At 42.6% G+C, this 19,597-nt stretch overlaps 1 protein-coding gene across 4 annotated transcripts in view; it reads left to right on the forward strand.

The window, feature by feature from the left end:
* The window catches only part of LOC119652336 (epithelial discoidin domain-containing receptor 1), a 781,389-nt gene that overhangs the window by 169,328 nt on the left and 592,464 nt on the right, over positions 1 to 19,597 (forward strand). The window contains exon 1 of one of the 4 annotated variants that reach the window (XM_038056351.1): positions 17,917 to 17,947. The exons of the other annotated variants lie outside the window; for them this stretch is intronic. The gene's annotated coding sequence lies outside the window, so the exon portion shown is untranslated. Of the gene's footprint in view, positions 1 to 17,916; positions 17,948 to 19,597 lie in introns of those variants that run through there. 4 annotated transcript variants of the gene reach the window in all.

Genomic DNA, 19,597 nt, shown 5'->3' on the forward strand with positions numbered 1-19,597 from the left:
TGAGTGAGGCGGGGAGCTACCTAAATCGAAGAAAGATTGATATTCTTTCTAGGCGGTATCCCGAATTACTGATACCAAGGGATAACATGACAACGAGGTTTCACTTCGATAAGAAGTTTGAAACACGTTGAAGTAACAAGACAAACAGAGTGCGTGGCTGCGACATACGGCTTAAACCAGCAACTGATTACTTGGTACACTGACGGATCCCTCACAGCAGAGGGAGCGGGTGCCGGTGTCATTGGTCCAAGGAAAATGTACTTTGAGCCAATGGGCAGGTACACTAGCATATTCCAGGCGGAAATATACGCCATAGACAAATGGGCCTCCTTTAATCTGCAAAGGAACTACAGGGGGCAGAAGATAGCTATTCTCACCGATAGCCAAGCAGCGATCAAGGCACTTAGGTCCAACTAGGTGAACTCTAAACTGGTATGAGAATGCCTGGAGAGACTAAATACACTCGGCTCATCCAACAAGGTCTGGATACTTTGGGTTCCAGGCCATGTTGGGTTGGAAGGCAACGAGGCAGCGGATCAACTAGCCGAGAAGGGAGCAAGGAAGCCTTTACACGGGCCAGAACCCTTCTGTGGAATCGGAAACGGTTTCATGGCTATGAATCCAAGAAATAAAGAGGAACGGTTGAGGGAACTATACTGAGTGGGCCTACCAGGGATAGAGCAGTCCAGGGTGCTTATTGGGGGATACGAACCCATACGCACAAAGGATTGTTTAAACCTCACCAAAAAGAATCTCCGAATCATAGTGGGAATTCTCACTGGTCATTGTCGGCTGAACTATCACCAAGGGAAGCTAGGGATATCTACGGACACTGCCTGCAGGTTTTGTTAGGAGGTTGACGAAACCTCTATACACGTCCTGGGACAGTGTCCGGCACTTGTGCAAAGTAGGTCGAGGCATCTGGGAGAACACTTAATACCAGATGCAAAGCTGAAAGGTCTCGAAATAGGGAACATACTAAAGTTCCTAACGGTTATAGGCCTGCTCGAGATACTATGATCAATAGGTACACTATAACCAGTAAAAGGGGCACAATAGTTCTTCAAGGAACCGGTGCGACTTTCCCTTAACAGAATAATACTTCGCCGTCTCTCCAACCAACCCGAGCGTCCCCAACGTTCTTGCCATCTATTTAGATATCTCTCCCTTTCGGCGTTCTTCGTCTGCGATAAAGGAGATATAGACTTTGCATTGTATATATTTGTCATCTCATTTGCCAAGATGTCAATGGGCATCATTCAAGAGATGACGAATGCTGCATCCTCTCAGACAGTTTTGAATGCCGAGCACACCCTTAGGGCTGGTCTTCTATAGACGGAACTCAGTTTGTTAGCGTTAAATGTAACTCTGCAATGCCTTTCCCAAACTGGAGCTACATAGAGCAGGATCGAACTCACTACCCTAGCTATAAGCAACCTGGAAGCGTGCCGTTCGGCATCATCCTTGCCAGGGCCACACTTGCAGTGGCTGCTTGGTCATAAGCATACGGCACGTGTTGCTTAAAGCTAAGCTTTCCATCAATCATAACTCCCAAGTATTTAATGTCAGGCTTAGAAGTGATGATATGATTCCCAATTTGAATACGGGCAACATTTTTGTTACGACAGTTGGTCATAAGGACCGCTTCCGTGTCAAACCAAAACTTTAGCCAGCCCTTAACAGCATTGATCGCTTTGCATTAGTATAACTCAGCATCTTCGAGGTGCTTTGCGACCACAACCAGCGCTATATCGTCGGCATAGCCCACCATCGTCGATTCCTCCGAAAGGGGAAGATTAACTATATCGTTGTACATAATGTTCGACAGCAGTGGGTTCAGTACGGAGCACTGTGGGACACCCGCAGAGACGACGTACTCCAGGAGTCCATCATCCTCCTTTCTTGTAAATAGCTGTTATGACAACAGCTGCAAGATAAGTGGGAATGTCAATCTTCGCCAGAGATTCCCGTATTTGGTTCCAATTCGCCGAATTGAATGCATTTCTCACATCCAGGGTCACCACCACGCAATATTTGCAAGTACTGCCCTTTCCGTGGATTGCATTTTCGGCCAAGCTATTAATCATTTTGATAGCAGTAATGGTTGATTTGACTTTACGAAACCCATACTGTTGATCTGAGAGACCTCCCTGGCTGTCAACAACCGGGAGTAATCTATTATAGATTACTCGCTCTAGCATTTTTCCCACAGTGTCCAAAAGACAAACAGGTCTGTAGGAGGTTGCCTCACCTGGAGGTTTGCCAGCCTTAGGCAGTAGCACTAACTTCTGTCGCTTCCATTGTACAGGAAACATCTCACGGACATACACGCTTCGAACAACGCATCGAACATGTCCGGTCTGGATTTCACGGCATCCAGACCCGGAGCTTTGTTATCTCTTACGCTAGCGCAGATCTTCAGCAGCTCGTCACTGGTGACTGGCGGTATTTTCGTTACATTCAGGGGTCGCTGTCTATACTCTCCTCTTGTTGGGGGAATAACCCCTCGGTAATTTTTAACAAGAGTGAAGGGCACGTGACCTGGGGAGATGATCATCCTCTGAATCGCCCCATCACGATTCTTTAGGCGCTCCCCCACGGGTTCACGTCCGCTTCCGAACAGAGTTCCTTAAAGCATTCCCTCTTGCTCCGTTGGATGGCGAGCTTGAGGGTTTTGCGGGCTTCCTTATAGGCGCGCTCTTTTCGTCCTTGGTCGATTTTGCCTACCGCCCTCTGAGTCGCTCTTCAGGCTCGGTGACAGGTTGATCGAAGGCTGGCCAGTTCAGTATCCCACCAGTAGTTTGGTCTTCTACTGGGAATGAACATCTCCTAGGCATGGACACGTTACACGCTTTGGCGAAGCATTGGGCCACATGGACAACTGTTTCCGTAATGGCGCCTGCTTTATTAGGTTGATCTAAGCACACCTCTATGAGGGTCTTCTCATCCAAAGTTTTAGCAGAAAAGCCTGACATCTTTCTCAGTTTCGGGCATTATTGTCTTCTGCCCGGTGATTCCACCCATAGTCCAAGGAAGATTTCCTGGTGATCGCTGTGGCTGTGGTCCTTGCTGACGCACCAGGATACACCACGTGCCAGTGCAGGGCTGACAAAAGTTAGGTCTACGATTGAGGGAGACCCCCCTTTCTGAAAGGTGTTTACATAACCTTCGTTGGCCAGAATTATATCCAACTGTGCAAAAGCGTCTAGTTGACTGCGGTCCTTTGCATTTGTCTTTCTGCTAACCCACTCACGGACAATCACAACAACTCACCAGCAATCACACTTTGACTACGACCCCTTGCATCGAGAACAAGACTGTCAAGCATTTCCTCGAATTCGGACAGTATCAGACTTGGTGGGGCGTAACAGCTGCACACATATACCCCTTTTTTTTTGCCTACACAAAGCCGCTGTATGTTTGACTCCCAGTACATTGTATGGTTTGTTGATCGCAAGTCCATATCGCCGCTCCACCAGTCGAATCTATAACCCGTACGTCACCGTGACGATTTCTATAGGGTTCGCTAATGATGGCAATTTCCACCTCGGATTCGTAGGTAGTCTGCTCGAGTAAATCTTGAGCGACCCTGCAATGATTGAGGTTTATTTGAATAAACCTCATTTTTCCATTGAAGTCAGCGCCTTCCTAGATCCCGGACATTTAGCACTTCCGGCAACATGCCGGTAATCCCGTCCCTCACTTCCGTCGCACAATAAGCATTTTGGATCCCTATTGCACGCTTGGGCAATATGACCTTTCTCCCCACACCCTCTGCGTCAATCTGACCGATTGATGCCGCTGGTGCATGCCTTTGCAAAATGAGAGAGCAATCTGCTCTTTCAGATTGCAAACAACCCATCCGATTCGAACCTTCTCGGCCACCAATAACATCTGCGCTGCGTCCACTGGTAATCGCAATGTGGCCGTTTGAGTATTGCCATAGGTTTTCGCAAACTCACAATGGACTCCTCGGCAAGTTCCTCCAACTTAAACTGTTCCATCAAGGCATTGCAAATTTCTCCTTTGGATGTCACTTTATCGAGGTCCTTGCACTGTATATAGGCCTCATGTTTTTGGGTCCGTACCGTGACATTCTCTCCAAGTGAGTTCTTAACCTGAGTTCGGAAGCCATCAGTTTTCCCCAAGATGTTTTTTTTTTCAGCTCAAACATGAGGTCATCCTTCTGGGCCCTTCGAATCTTGCTGAGATTTTCGCCTAGATCTTTTAGGTCGGGGTCAACTTTGATCTTTTTCAGTATCTCCGCGTAGGATAAATTTCAATTCCCTGAGATCACAATTGCTTCTGGACGAATTCGCACTTTTGCCTTTTTCTTCGCCTTTTTATTAACAACCTTCGTCCATCCACCGTTTTCATTCCCTTTGGATTTGGCCGATTCGATTGCCGGAGCTCGCACTTGGGGGACCTGCTTTCTCTCTTCGGTGATTTTAGTTCCATTTTTGCTTTATTGCTTTACTCCTCTTTTTTTTCTTCAGCCTTTGTCTCGTTCCCAAGCGGGGTCGGCTCGTTGTGATCGATTTCGCCATTTGGCCCTATCAAATGCGTGATCTGGATGCAACCTCGAGGCGTTTAAATCCCCATTATCGTATCAAGCCACCGTTGTTTCCGCCTGCCTTTTGGTCGTTTACCATTGACTTCAAATGTGATGTTCAAATCAATCTCGTAAGTGAATTCTCGTTAGCCGGAGTTGCGTGACCATACCATCGAAGACGCCTCTCTTGCAATTTTTCCACGATGCACCGATCCCCCCCATAACCCCATAACGATCGCGAATATCCTCATTTTGGATGTAATCAAAACGTGTCACGCCAATAGTCCAACGGAACATCTTCATCTCCATTACCGCAAGACGCCGTTCATTGTTTTTATAATCGGCCAACACTCAGAACCATAGAGGGCGACAGGACGGACGACATTGTGATAAATTTTAGATTTGAGATGTTCGCTGATACGTCGATCACTTGTACTTCTTTGGAGTAAATGCAATTTGTTCTGTTTTACCCTCGTTGATCTGGATATTCCATCTGGTGAACCAATCCATGACCTTGTCAACATGTTCTTGGAGCTCCCTTACGGCCATTGTGGGGTTGACGTGTGGGTAGAGTAATGCTGTATCGTCAGCAAAAGTTGTGGTTACGATGTGTTTCCTGGTTGGTATACCGCCGGTGTAAAACAGATAAAGGACCGGCCCTAACATGGTAGCCTGTGGCATACCTGCTTTTATGGGGTGGTGCCTACTGGCGCTGCCTTTGTACATAACTTTGAATCGTCTGTTCTCAATGTAGCTAGAGAGAATCTGGTGGAACATATTAGGAAGGCTTGAGGCTATTTTGTACGTCAGGCGATGGTGCCACACTTTATCAAACGCTTGAGCTACGTCTAGGAATATACCTAGACATATTCTCTTTTGTTCGAGGGCTGGTTTGATTTTGTATACAAGATACTAACCTGGTCTACGGTGGAGCATCCCCTCGCCAACTTCGGCACTTAAACTTCATAAGCCAGTTTACTTCGGATATCGAGCAAGTGTCCGGCAATGACAATGTAGACGCTTGGTCACGCGTTTCAGGGGTGAAAATCCCTTCTACTGTCGATTTTTCGGCAATTGTCGAGGAACAGAAGGATGACCCAGTGTTTCAGAGCCTCAGGGACAATTCCAAATACAAATTTCGGGAGTTTCTTCTTTTCGGCTCAACCTCCGAAATACTCTGCGAGACCTCTGAAAAGTTATCCAGGCCATATATTCTGGCCGTTTTTCACAAGGAAGTACTCCCAGCAATAGACGATCTAGCGCACCCAGGCATTCAGACAGCGAATCGGCTTGTGATTAACAAATATTTCTGGCCCTCAATGAATAAGGACGTTAACTCGTAGGCCAGATAGTCCATTGGGTGCCAGAAGTGTAAAGTCACCAAGCACCCACTCGAAAAAGTAGGCCATTTGCGAGATTAGCATGGCATCAAGTATTGCTTGACAATTATCGATGGGTTCATGCGGTGGCCTGAATAATCATGGACGAGGTCCTTTGTCGGCAGTGGAACCCCCGCTTTGGAGTTCTAGTCGAAGTCATTACTGACCATGGAATGTAGTTCGAGTCTATCCTGTTCTCGGAGTTGGGTAAACTCCTAGGCTTCAAACGCCCTCGGACGACTGCGTACTACCCGCAATCCAATGTGATGCTGGAACGCTAGCATAGGACACTTAAGGCCGCTATAATGGCACACGATGGCTCTTCGTGGTCGCAGATCTGGCTTTTCGGTCTACTTCGCCTACATACCGTCCATCATGAAGAGTTTTTGGCTAGCTCCGCGGAGCTAGTTTACGGGGAGAATTTGAACCTCCCCAGCGATCTGCTGTTCGATACCAGGTCAACCCTTTCTTCAACTGGGCTTTTGTGTTTGCTGCAGCATACCGTAGCCAAATCCAAATTGGTGTTCTGAAATAAGGATTCTGTTTGTTATTATTGGCATTAGCTTATCTAGCAGGAGCCTTTCGAAGATCTTGGATCTTGGAAAGGACTGGGAGGAGACTAGTTGGCCTGTTTGATTCCACTTTTGTTCTGTCTTTCCCTGGTTTCGGGATAACTATTATTCTAGCGTCTGAAACTCGGAGGAAAACACAGGAGTTTAAAGGAGTCTTTGCGATTTTAGCTTCAGTAGTCCTTACACAAGAAGAGTCAACGATCCTGTTTGATGAAAATGCAACTCCCAACGTAATTTCTAATTGGTGGTTCCTTCAAGTTAAGATAGTATATTTTAGGGAGAGTCGGCTCCAGTTTTCTTGTGACCAAAGGAGCTAGAAGCGGCGGGTCTCTCTAAGGTTCTTACGCCTCCCTATTCTTAGTTTACAATAACCGAGTTGAAGAGAAAGTATCTGACAGATCAGATACTCGGAAAGAATATTTGGTGCGTAAATTGATGTGTCACACCAATTATGGTCATTAAGAGCTCACAAACATTCCATGACACCAAGAGTATTCGACGACATGAGCCTCTTTAATGCTTTCTGATAATCGAAAAAGCCTGACAATCTCTTTCGTCTGATGCTGCCAACTTGATACAGATACCAAATGCAAAATCTCCATCTAAAACAACCATCGAATCCGTTAGAATAATATTTCTTGACTTGTCTCTCAGTTTGAATCCAATATTTGCATTTCTCATCTCAATCACTTCATGGGGTCATGCTTCAATAGCAATTGACATAAATATCCTGAAGATGCTTCAAAAGTGTGATGTGTGAATCTTTATGAGATTCTGCCATGATATCACGTCAATGCATCATACAAAGATTTTTTCTCAGTTTATGCCCGCTGAGCATGGGACGTGGGCTTGCTTTTTTGATTCATATTCAGTGCAATTTGAATCAATCTGGAATCAGGCTCGAGGCTACACTTCAGATTTATCGGCAACGGCTCTAAAGATTCGGTCGGCGGAAAGATAGTCGTATGTAAAGTGTGAATTGAGGAGGCTGTTGAAGTGTTTTATAGTTGGACTTTAATAGAGTTAGTATTAAAGCGCTTCAGGGGAGGAAGTTGAGTTGTATCTTGAAACTGTATCTTTGGATTTATAGATTTAGTAGTGAAGCAGAATGTGGCAAGTTACAAGGGAGACCATTAGCTATTGCACCTGTTCTCCGGGGCTTGTGGTTTGCCACGGTAATTAGATACTGAGGCAATTTGTTCGCACTTTTTATTACCAGAAGGACTAACTATATGGGAAAGCCCCTCTTTCAACGTACCGATAGCAAGTTGGGAGCTGGAAAATTTCACTTGAATTGACAATGTAGACCCTCAAAGCCGGGGACTCATCCCTACATTCAGTGCCAATCAACTTTGAAATAAAAATCTGAATTCACTATTTGGCTCGAAATTTGCATTTTCCTCTCAAACCGATCCTTCCGGTCTCACAGGACTCTATCCTGACACGGAAAATACACTTATCCCTTTCGAATTTTCCCGAAACTAAAGAATCCTTAAACTTAATACAAACAGCACATACACAACACGAAATCCTGTCAACAATAATGCAACAAACTCCGTGGAAATACGACAGAAACAACAACGGAGTGAAATCATGAAAATTTTACGTAAATAACAAATACGCCATTTTTCCTTTCGATTCCTAAGTGAATTTCACTCTGAATCTATATAACTATTGATGAAAAAAAAAGGACGAAAAACGAAAAACGTAAAAACATTTGAAACGAGGACACGATGCATCGAGAGCGAATTGAGCTCCTCAACACTGTTGGAAAACTGGAAAATATAAGTATCCAATAAAATCCAAGTTTTCTTCGAAAATTGAATTGGAATAGTGTGAAGAGTCCGGAAAAACAAGAGTGGGTGAAAAATGAATGGAAACGGAAGCAAATCCAACAGGAAGCAGAGCGGCAACTGAAGTGTGTAGACATTTCGGGACTTTTTCACGAGTGACAAACAATTTTCATTTGGTAGTTTTTCCTGCTTTTCCTTCGGGTTTTTTTTTTTCGTTTTGGTTTTATTTGCGGAAGAGTAGTGGCGAAGCAAATTTCCAATTTCCAAGTTTTCTTTTTATGGGAAACCAAGAATTGCAGGATGTCTCTTTCTGTTTTGTTTTTATGCTTCATTGAGTTCACATTTTCAACATCAAGGTATATAGAAATTGTGGAGTTTCTCTTTCATGTTCATTTGAAACCCTCCCTGCCGTTGAGAGTCCTGTCGTTGGGAAATGGAAACAGCTTACAAAACATACACGTTTATAAATGACTTCAAAAACATGTTCATAAACTTGGAAAAGTCAATTTAAGTCTGGTTTCTGCTTCGTCTGTAACTGAGTTTGGTATTCTTTTGCAATCAACAAGAAACATGCAAAGGATAGGTTGATGGGCGTCCTGGCTAGACTTTGGTCTTTTGTACTTTTGATCTCGGCACTCATTCCTTTGACATTCAAAGCCACAATCGATACATGAATGCTCTTCCAAATGTATAGAAATCTGCTTTGTTAATTCGAGCCCATCTTGTCTACGAATGTACGCACAGATCCTTTTATGAAGCGAGAGATGAACACTTGTTTTAGACATAAAAGTTCATGAAGTTTGTTCTATTGTTTCAACCCTTACCAGCGGAAATTCATCGCTTTCACGAAGAACGGATGTAATGAAACCATCCTCCACATAACCCTGCTCATTGTTTCGTGAGATTATTTTTCAGCTTTTTTTTGTATGCTTTCACCCTACAACCCCTTCTCGACTATGTTGCTTCCCTTGTACACAGTAGCACCGTCTAGCTCAAGGGCCGATAATTACACCACGAAAACGAATACGTGACATTCAGTCATAAAATCATTTGACAATTACTTTAATAGCTGGGGCTAGTACTATATTTCGGGACGATATTTAACCAGTCCTCAAACCGCGGGGGTTGTTATATGGCGCCTGACTAATATATTTTGCGTCTGGATACCATTGATGGTAGGGTTGAAAAAAAAAGAGGCACATCATGCAATGATGATGGATTAGGTGCTGGGACAGGTTTAGGAAAAAATTAATTGTTTCACCTGTTTTCAGGGAATTAGGAATGAAGCTTGAACTCTGTTCATGGTACTTCCACGTCGTTGACCTAAACATTCGAGGCAGTTATGAAAATCTTGCTTTACCAAGAGTCAATATGCATGTTTGATACGCAAACGCTTTTCCCCTCTGCAACAGCTGACAGCATGCTGGGAAAGAGTTTTCCATTTATATAGGTCAATAATCGAAAATAAATGGTTTCCCAGCAAGAATGACAGCAATTTGACAATTCATAGTTGTCATATGTGAAATTGAACATCTGACATTTACTGTCAGATGGCATCATTCATGTTTCCAATTTCATTATGCATTGATTTATGGCGACACAGTGTCTGGAAATTCTGCAAATATTTTATCAAATTAGGAGAAGTAATTTTTGGTAAAGCAAATTTGATACTATAGTCGTTATACTGCTGAAAAATAATAATAATAATAATCGTTGGCGCAACAATCCATGTTGGATCAGGGCCTTGAAGTGTGTTAGAGCACTTCATTCAAGACCGTAACGGTACACTAGGAGGCAATGTGGAGGCGTTCTGGTTGTACTGATTAGGTTGCAGATTAAGCTCAACCGCAATCACATTAATTTCGAAACATTTCATTTTTGATAAAGGAAATTGGCGAAATTTCTATTATTCGAAGAAACCAGATCCTTGAGGAACCTACTATGAACCATTATTTACGCAAAAAATAATTGCCCGGTATGGATTGCAATACCTCAAAATATATTCTGGATAAGATGAAGTAAGACGAGAAATTTGTGAAAAGGGAGAAGGCCACCGTGACTTGTTGCCTGTTGACCACTGTTGGTGAAGCCATAATTTGCTATGCTGCGACTGCCACGATGAACTCATTTCAGGAGCTCATTAATTCCGCGCAATGACCTAAAATAATGGAAGTCAAGATAATTTAACTGAAGTGAACTTCATGGTTGACGTATGGAGTGAGTTCTTTTAACGAAACTTAATAATTTGAGAGAGTATCGAACAAGATGTCAGCTCTTTCATGTCCTATTTTGGCAACATTTCTTTAATACCGAAGTGTCATTAGAATTTCACACTAAAGATGGAAAGAACTGGTTCCCGAAATATGCAACACTGGATGAAATGAAAATGCCTGAAAGTCGCAAGTGATAGAGATATACTACGAGATAGAGATTACATGGGCATAGATTCTGTTGGCGCACATTGAAACCAGATTTCATTGGATCTCAATTATAGTGCACTTTCAAGCTTTGACTTTAGGTCTTCCCTCAGCATTGTGTCATTAGGAAAGTCTACCGTCACTAAGTACAGAAAGGTCGTCCTTTGAAGTTCAACAACTACCTCTTTTTGCGGAAACGCGTATTGATTGAACGTCACTTTCTAAGCTTTCAAACGTGTAAGGCCCTCTTTTCTTGCGATGTGACCACTTCATGTCGATAGTCATTTCAATAGGAAGCATAGATTTCAATAGTTATGCCTTTTATAACATTGTCTAATGATTATAGTGATCGCAATCATAATTGGCCATCCCCGTCTTATAATAATTTGCAGAGGCGTTTAAGAAATGACAAAGGTAATGAAGATAGTTTGGAAAGGATGGTGACATTTAGCAAATTCAGTTAGCGGTTGGGGTTTGATTGAATAGTATTCGTCCCCACAAGCTTACCACCACGAAATAGATCAATTAGGCAGCAGCGTGTAAGTACATAGATGCGTTTTTCAAAATACAAATTGCAACCGAACAGGGCGCTTTTTAGGCCACTACCACGAGGAGTGAATAACCTGCAAAGTAGGTAGATATGTATCAGTGGCAGCTCTGAGGAACCTAGTTAATGCTGTGGTGCGCTCTTTTGATGCCCCAAACTCCTAAGTCCGTGACTAATATGGAAACGGCAAGGGGAGCAGAATCGAGACGGCTTAGATTTTTAGAGCTAGTCCTTAACGTTTACGAAGAATAACAGTTCCTCCTTCCTACAACCAGAAATCTTTTTGAGAATTCCAAAGAATCGTCTACTTAGTGGCAATCATCAGTAGTGATGATTCGGGAGTTAGACAAGCTCACTAAGATAGAGTTGTATTCAGTTGTCCTTTTTAATACTTGGAGTCCCTTTTTGTTCCTTGGGGGCACTAGATCTATCCATTCTGGGTGTGATTGGGGTTGCCTCGTGGCGTCGAGTGTGCGACTTCAGGACATTCACATCTATATCATATTGGACTGCCATCATTCTTTACTGCCAAACGAGGGGCTATATGCCAGAGTACTCAGTTTCCCTCGTTACAAGCCCCCATTCAGTTGTTAAACCTGCACAGGCATTTTCGGGTGTAGATGGTTGACCAAACTGTCTATATATTGTTCTGGAAATGTCAAAACTGCTAGCGTACGGCTTTGCATTGTGTAAACGAGAATATTACCTCAGGTAGAAGAAGGGTTAGAACACTTTACAAATTTCGACCTTCGCCAGCAGTCGCTATATGAAGGCATGTTTCGAGTTCAAACAGACTTCTCCACCACTTCCTGAAAGTTAAGGGTCATTGACTTAACCAGTCGCGCCATTGACTTAACCAGTGCGTCCTTGAAAGTCAGTACTGATTGTAATAGTGATCTTAATCCTCTGAATCCCAATATTTCCCTAAACTTCGATTAATACAATTTGGCTGCTGTTCTATCGGTGACAGGTAAATATTTTTAGCAGAATAACGTATTCAAGGAGGAATTAGTTTCCATGGAATCCAAATTTCTTGAAATTAATTTTCTTACTTTCATGCTCCCATCAAAGCTTCCCGAGAAGTTTGGACTTTTTTACTGTTCTGCTCCACTTGTCGCCCATTTTAGGATAGTAGATCTCATTGCATGACATAGTTAACAATGGAATTGGCTTCCTTTTTGAACGGGCGACCTATCTTCTACCATTTCCGCCTTCTGATTAATACGTTTACGAGTATTTACTGCCACTGCTGCCCCGACGAAGAGTACCCCGATAAAACTACCCAGGCTTTCAAGCAAAAAAAGCAGTAACGTATGCCACCCCCTTCTAGCAACATAGGAAGAATACTATACGGAACAGTCTCAACCTGATGTTGACGTTGTATTGTGTGCATTTTCATATTTTAGACAAACCACCGAAAGGAGATCTAGTGCTATTAATGCGTCGAAGGACATCAGGTTCAATGCATTTGGTTTTGTTGGAGTTTATCATCAGTGCCACTTCTCCAAGCTATTTAGGTAAAGTACATGACTCCGCAAGAGGGGAAACAGATATTATCACAGCAGTAGAGGTGATTTTGAACCTTTTCACCTGCTTCATGCAAGACAGGATTGAGAGCGTCAACAATAATAAGAAAAGTAGTGTCGGCGAAAAGATGCAACCTTCACAATTCAAAGTGTTCCTTGATGCGTTCTAGTATAATTTTGGGTGTTATTTCTGCAATGGAAGGATGCCAAATAGACCCCTAAAAAGATCGCAATAAAGGCGGGTATCCTTTTGTGGACTCTTCACGATCGTTTCCTTCGTCCTATTTCTGAGGAAGATCTTGGATTTCGGATTGCATAGTACCCTCCGGGCAGGCCCATGTCTCTTTCATGCTGAATCAGATGAGCTTTTTCCTGCAATGATGCAACATTTGGGAACTCTTTAGGCATATAGGGCCTTGGCAAACTTATCGAGAACTCGCAGTAGATTTCGATGCGTGAATAGTCGACACGTGCCATTTGAGTGCCAAGTTCCCTCCAAGGTAATTTTGAAGCGCTGTATCCTACTGGGTGCGTTCACATGGGGTATCAACCGAACGCTGATCGTCCTTTCGACTTTTACCCTGGAGTCAGTAATGAAATGTCAGTAAAAGTTTGCAATGTCGAGAAACTTAGCTCGCACAGTTTGCCGGGCTTCTTGATAACTCGGAACTCGGAAACAATGAGCGCGGTTTGGATTTGCTTGTTGTAATGGTGCAACATCCGATTGGTGCAATTGGCTTTTCGGATGCCTCGAACTTTGTTGCCACAATCGTACTTCACAATAAAACATTAGTTCTTCTTATGATGACGTTTTGCCCTAAAAATAGTTTCCATTCAAGCATCTGCCCAAATAAATCTAATAATGGGGTATTACCATATTTTGCAAATTTATGGTAAGTTCTTCCTATGCTGAGTACATCGATCATAATAGCGTGAATCTGGAAAGTTTCGTGGAAATTCTACTATTCCTAATAAAATTATGGTAGGTCAAATTTTAGCTTTCGCGTAAATTTACTTTACCTTAAGACATCGTATGGAGGAGTGGAATCGCTGGGCGTCCAAATTTTTATCTCGATGAGTCTATGTTGAAAATTTATCTTTCCTGGGTCGTCCCTACGGTGATACCAAGCGATTTATTAAATACCGAAAATGAGTTGTTCGTTTTTTTGGGCTGTTTTTTCCAATTAAGCTTTTGGGATCGGTTTGCTCCATGACTGTCACTAGTCAACTCAAATGGTGGTTTTGATTATCTTCAATTCAAGTAATCATTACATCTTCCGGCGTATGAACTGGGTACTTGGAACTACGGCTCCTTTCTTTTGTTGCTCTGCAGATATTCCGCAAAGCAGGGCCGTAGAGAGAAAATGCAGGATCGGGGTGAAAATTATATAGGAAACTGGATCCGGGGTGAAAATTCTACGGGTCCTCTTATCCTTTTTATAATTGAATTTCTTTCATTGAAATTTCTATCCTCGTTGCCCGAGAAAACTTCGGACACCGGGGATTCCCTCCTTTCTATTGCTATGATGACGTTACTAGAAAGATAAGCTCGTATGGAAAAATTTGCATTAGAAGGTTCCGCTCACCCTCTGTGACGACTTGAATCAACCTATGCTCAAGCCTGCTAAGTTTAACGTTGATGAGGCGAACTCAGCCTTGGTGATCAGACCCTCTCCTTGCTCGATTAACATGCAGTAAAACATCACCATCTTTTATATAATTCTGCCAGAGCTCCTTCCTCGACTCCTCCTCCAATAAGTCTCTACGCTCTTACCCAGTCTAGTTCACCTCTGAAGTAAAAAAAAATTCGTCAAAAACTCTGCGTTACTCCGTCAAATCTCTAATAGATCGTTCAGAAATATATGTCTGACTAGTACTGAAGCCTCATTGAAAGGTGGAAACCTTACACCATTCTCACCTCGCATTCACAACTCTCACAATCCCGCCTAACCCTCCCCACCATTCATCAAATTCACTGCCTCCTCTGCTAACTACCCCCAACTATCTTGTGGTTTATTTTGCCGCTACTTTTCCTCGGTCTTTGTTCCCCCCCTTTCATCTTCTTTTCTCCCACGACCAGATGCAACCTACAACCAGTCGGCTTTCATCATCCCGTTCGGTACTCCTGTTTTAGTGAAGTAACTCAACTTTGATGCCAATTATGTCCCTAGTTACGGCAACAGTGACGACCGCACTCTTGCTGATAGACACCTCGTTATTTCGCTCATCTTCTCCTGTTCCGAAATCTTGAAAAGCTATGTTAGCCACTGGTTTTCCGACTTGCTAGGTTCCACCAACTTTGTAGCCAATTGCCTAAATTCTTCTCAGAAATTCGTACTACAATAATTTTTCTAAAACCTTGGACACTGTAAATTGCAAGACACTTTCGCCTAAACTTACCTCTCCCAGTATTCTTATATCACCTCTAACATGGCTTGTCTCTTACCTTTCTAACCGATCCTGTCATTTATCTTTTGATGGCTGCACATTTCGCTGTTTTTCCTCCTCCCCTAGCGTCCTACAGGGCTCTATTCCGGATCCCCAATTAGTTTTATTCTCTATCAAAGAGCTATCCCTTTTTTACTAGTCCCCGCTTGCTCTATCCCGACGACCTTAAGCTATTTTCCGCTATATCGTCACCCCTGGACGGTGTCTTCCTACAATAAAACTTGGACACGGTAGTTCGCTAGTGCTCTGCTAATGAGTTTGGGCTAAACGTCAGCAAGTGTCGCTTGATGTACTGCACGCTCCTGACTTTCCTACTCCCCTGACGAATATTCCTTATCATATCAGAACTCCACACAAGACCTTGGAATCTCTTTCGACAATAAGCTCCGGTTTGACATCCGCCTCGAAGCCGCCAATTATTCTATCAAATTATTAGATTTAAAGTTACTATCTCCCTTCTTTGAATTTGACTTTTCCGAACCCGCCTTAATTCTCTTTAACTCCTTGATTAAAAATGTCCTTGAGTTCTGCTCCGTGACCTGGTCACCATCGAGAAACTGTGATTGTTTTGCCCTATAAAAGGGGCAACGTAGAATCACCCGTTCCCTCCTTTTTTAAAAAAGGCCTTCTCCGTGAGGGCTACCCCTGCCGCCTCCGCTTTACTAACCCCTCTTCCCTCCCTCTTTCAAAATAACGTAGAACCTATCTCGATTTATGTACCTTTTCAAAGCTTGCTACAGGCCTGATGGACTGCTCCACCCCTAATAGCATCACCTACCGCATTGCACACAATTTCAACGCGCCCTTTACGGAGCTCGAAATCAATTTGCATTCCCCGGTGGCCCATGATGCCATTAGGCTCCGGGGATTCTTTCCTTTGAACTGAGAATTTACGAGCTTCTCATCCTAGTCAGTAACCCCAAGATAAAGCATTAATTCATCAACTTCCCACCCCTTAAAAGGAACTTCTTTGAAACTCTTACGACTTCAACTAACTCTAAAAATAGCTGAGCTAAATATTCTGATTTCTCACTTTATTCTCTCCTAAATTTACAACACTCCTCAACCAGCTCCTGAAAATATGACCAGTCACCCACTATGGAACTCCGTAGTACATATAGTATGTACCGCATGTCGGTAATTACACTTATTCCTACTTCCACCTCTAGACATTCGGAATGTGTGGTTTTGTGGCTTTGCATTTCTTGGTATGTATGCACCAGTCATTTTAATGTCATTGCTATTGTTATTAGACCGTAATCGCGGTTGTTCATTTCCCACATGTTCACCTGTCCCGGAGTACCTGAAACAGAACATCTGATAATAATTTTTATTCCAATGACTATGTCGAAAGTTGCTGATAATCATGTTCACTAGCACAATCAGGAGACATTAAGAATGCAATGTGGCCTGAAATTAGGAACCTGCCAGTTGGCTGTTCCGTTTTTACACTCCCTTTAATTAAAGTTCCCAAGGAAAGTTACTTATTAATGGGAAATACAATTAGGAGTAATTTTCGTAAGGATAATGAAGGATAATTGAAGATGTACATATTTATTGTGGGAAAGGATGTGAAAAGAAGGCTAGATGGAGAGGGGATGAATTTTTAGTTGATGATTATTTTCTGCTCGCAGTTGTCTCCCACAAGAGTTTCACACAGCACTTTCTTCCTTAAGAGGATCATTCATTATCAAGCCGGCTTCAACTTTCTGTGTAAGACAACCGCAACTGAAGTTCTGTAGCCGTAAATAAATACATCGGGACGAGTCCTGGAGCAACCCCATATTGTTTTGATTCCATTTTCTGCAAATACGGGGAAGAAATTTGAATGATTTCCTTTCCCTTGGACTCAAGATTACGGGGCTCATATTTAGCTGTCCTGGTCCATTTAGTGAATCCTGATTTCCAGCGTTTATTCATCGGTGGTATGACCACTCAGCACCTCCCAATTCCCGCCTGAAAAATGGAAGAGTCACTATCTGTGAATATTCAGAAGTCAGTTTACTGCCTGGTATAGTGTGAACTACGGTATGACTGCTTGATAACTCTCCTCTTAAGCCTTATCCCATCAGTTCCACTTTAGCTCTCTTGGCAAACCTTATCTCATTAGTCCCTGCCTCTATTATTCAACACATTTTGATGAACAATTAATCTTCCATTTCTCATTGATTCCTCTTACATAATCAACTTAAATTCACTCTATGATCGCGAGCTGTCCTTTTCCATTAATCCTGACATTAGCTCTGTAATTCAACCCTCCACGCGCCAACAGTCAAGTAAGGAGCGGCCATGTACCCATCCGCCTCCAGTGGTAACAGTAGCAGAACCTTATTGAATGCCTTCTATCTTTTGTATAAAAACATAATTTATTTATTTGTATTGGCTGATGTGGAGTCCTTTTTTGGACCACCGTTTACCCTATTACTTCATTACATATTCCATTATCCTTGCGCTACAATACATTACACAAGCAATTATCCTACAGATAAGATTAAAAATGTAGATTAACTCCGGGAATAATTCGTCTGTAGGATGGACTGTCTGTTATATGGACTATTATGTCCATGGTTTTCATATACTCCTTATAATGCATGTGAGTTATTATCCTTTTTCATATTCATTCGCATCCAGCTTGGTAGTCAATTAACTGATTTTATCCTCTCATTTTTTTGTTCTTTTCAGGTGTGTAATCTACTATTTTCCGGAATTCTGAGTAAGCACGTACCATATTTTATCGTAATTGCATTAATGTAAGTTGGACTGTAAGTGCTGGTAATTTAAGGATAATGCCAAAAACAGTGTGGGCAGGGAAATCTCCAATTCAAGTCTATAACCTCAAGTGATGGTCAAACTATTTTTAGTAAGCAGTTGATATAAGTCCACGTGGAAAACTTTGGATCAGTTTTCCAGGAAATGTGGCAATTACTTCGTCACCTTTCAAGGTTTTTATTGTCAAACCTGTAATAGGTGGCTTACTCGAGGCTTAGTTTCTAGGACAATGTTTGACAACTCCAGGGCCGAAAAATTGATCAAATATCAGATAGAAGAAAATAGCCTTCATGCAATAATTTCTGAAATGAAGTAAGGTACATAACCTTGAAAATAAGGAGTATAAAGGACTCTCTGTCGGAAAATAATCGGACCTGATGCAGTCCTAAAATTCACCTTGGAGGACTAGATCTCCCACCATAATGGATTCCGGCCAGTTATTATTTGAACTATCAGTTGCACAGGTTCAATCAAGTGCTTATTGCTTCTGAAATCAACTGGGTTAGCATCGACATAGAAACCTATCAGAAATTTTGCGGAGGGGCCAGGACTAGCTGTTGGAAGATCTTACAAAGGAATTGCGTCGGAAGCATCCTCTTGTACATTTCCCTCCCAAACGTCCTTCTTAAACTATTTAAAAGATAAATTGGTCGAGGTTCCTTGCGTTGATATTGGCCTTCTTTCTTATCCACCACTTCCTATAGCATGTGTTATCCAAACGTCTTAATGAATCAATTGAACCTGAACGACATGGGGAGGATGTCCAGCCTGATTTTGGCTTTACCTAGTAGCATCACCTTGTGCCTTTTCCACTAGACGTGGTCTTTGCCCATCATATGCTATTAAAAAAAGCTTAGTAGTTCTGTCCAGAAATTTATGAGATCCAGGTAGCTTGTTGTCCCTAATACCTCTACAAGTTCACTTAATCCTTACTTTAATAAGGTTATATATCGAAAAAGATCTGGCAGAATCCCAAGTCAAGTTTTCCCTTTTGATGGGGAGAAAGGAATTGGTATTATTTTAAACAAGGTTAGGCCATTTGAATTCAGTTTTACCTACATTATAGGCCATTGGGAAGAGTGATTCCCCCCCGGACCTTAAGATTTCTGGGGTTCTTAACGGGAAAACCTTAAATAAAATCAAATAAGTATGCAGTTTTGAGAGGGTCTGGGCTTTGGAAGGAGCTTTACCTCACCTCTAGGAATGTCAGAATAATCATGGCCGCATACATTTTTCTTTTTAGTTTTATTTCCTCGCAGACGGTGAAGATATCACAATATACCTCCTGAAAAGAGTTTTAATGACGAGTTAACCGATCCAAAACGCTCCAAGATCATAAGGATCACTTAGAACCCTCAAACGACACGAAATGCCTCCACTTCCTGAACCTCGTGAAAAACCATCACAACATCGGTTCTGACATTTTCTTTGCCGCATAGATATCCACCTATGTCACTCAAACTTACTCCACCGAGGATTTTTATGATATCCTTTTCAAGCACCTTGAGAGACTGAATACACTCGGCTCGTCCAACAAGGTCTAGATACTTTGGGTTCCAGGCCATGCTGGGTTGGAAGGCAATGAGGCAGCGGA

The sequence above is a fragment of the Hermetia illucens genome, chromosome 3, assembly GCF_905115235.1.
Source record: "Hermetia illucens chromosome 3, iHerIll2.2.curated.20191125, whole genome shotgun sequence".
Lineage (NCBI taxonomy): Eukaryota > Metazoa > Arthropoda > Insecta > Diptera > Stratiomyidae > Hermetia > Hermetia illucens.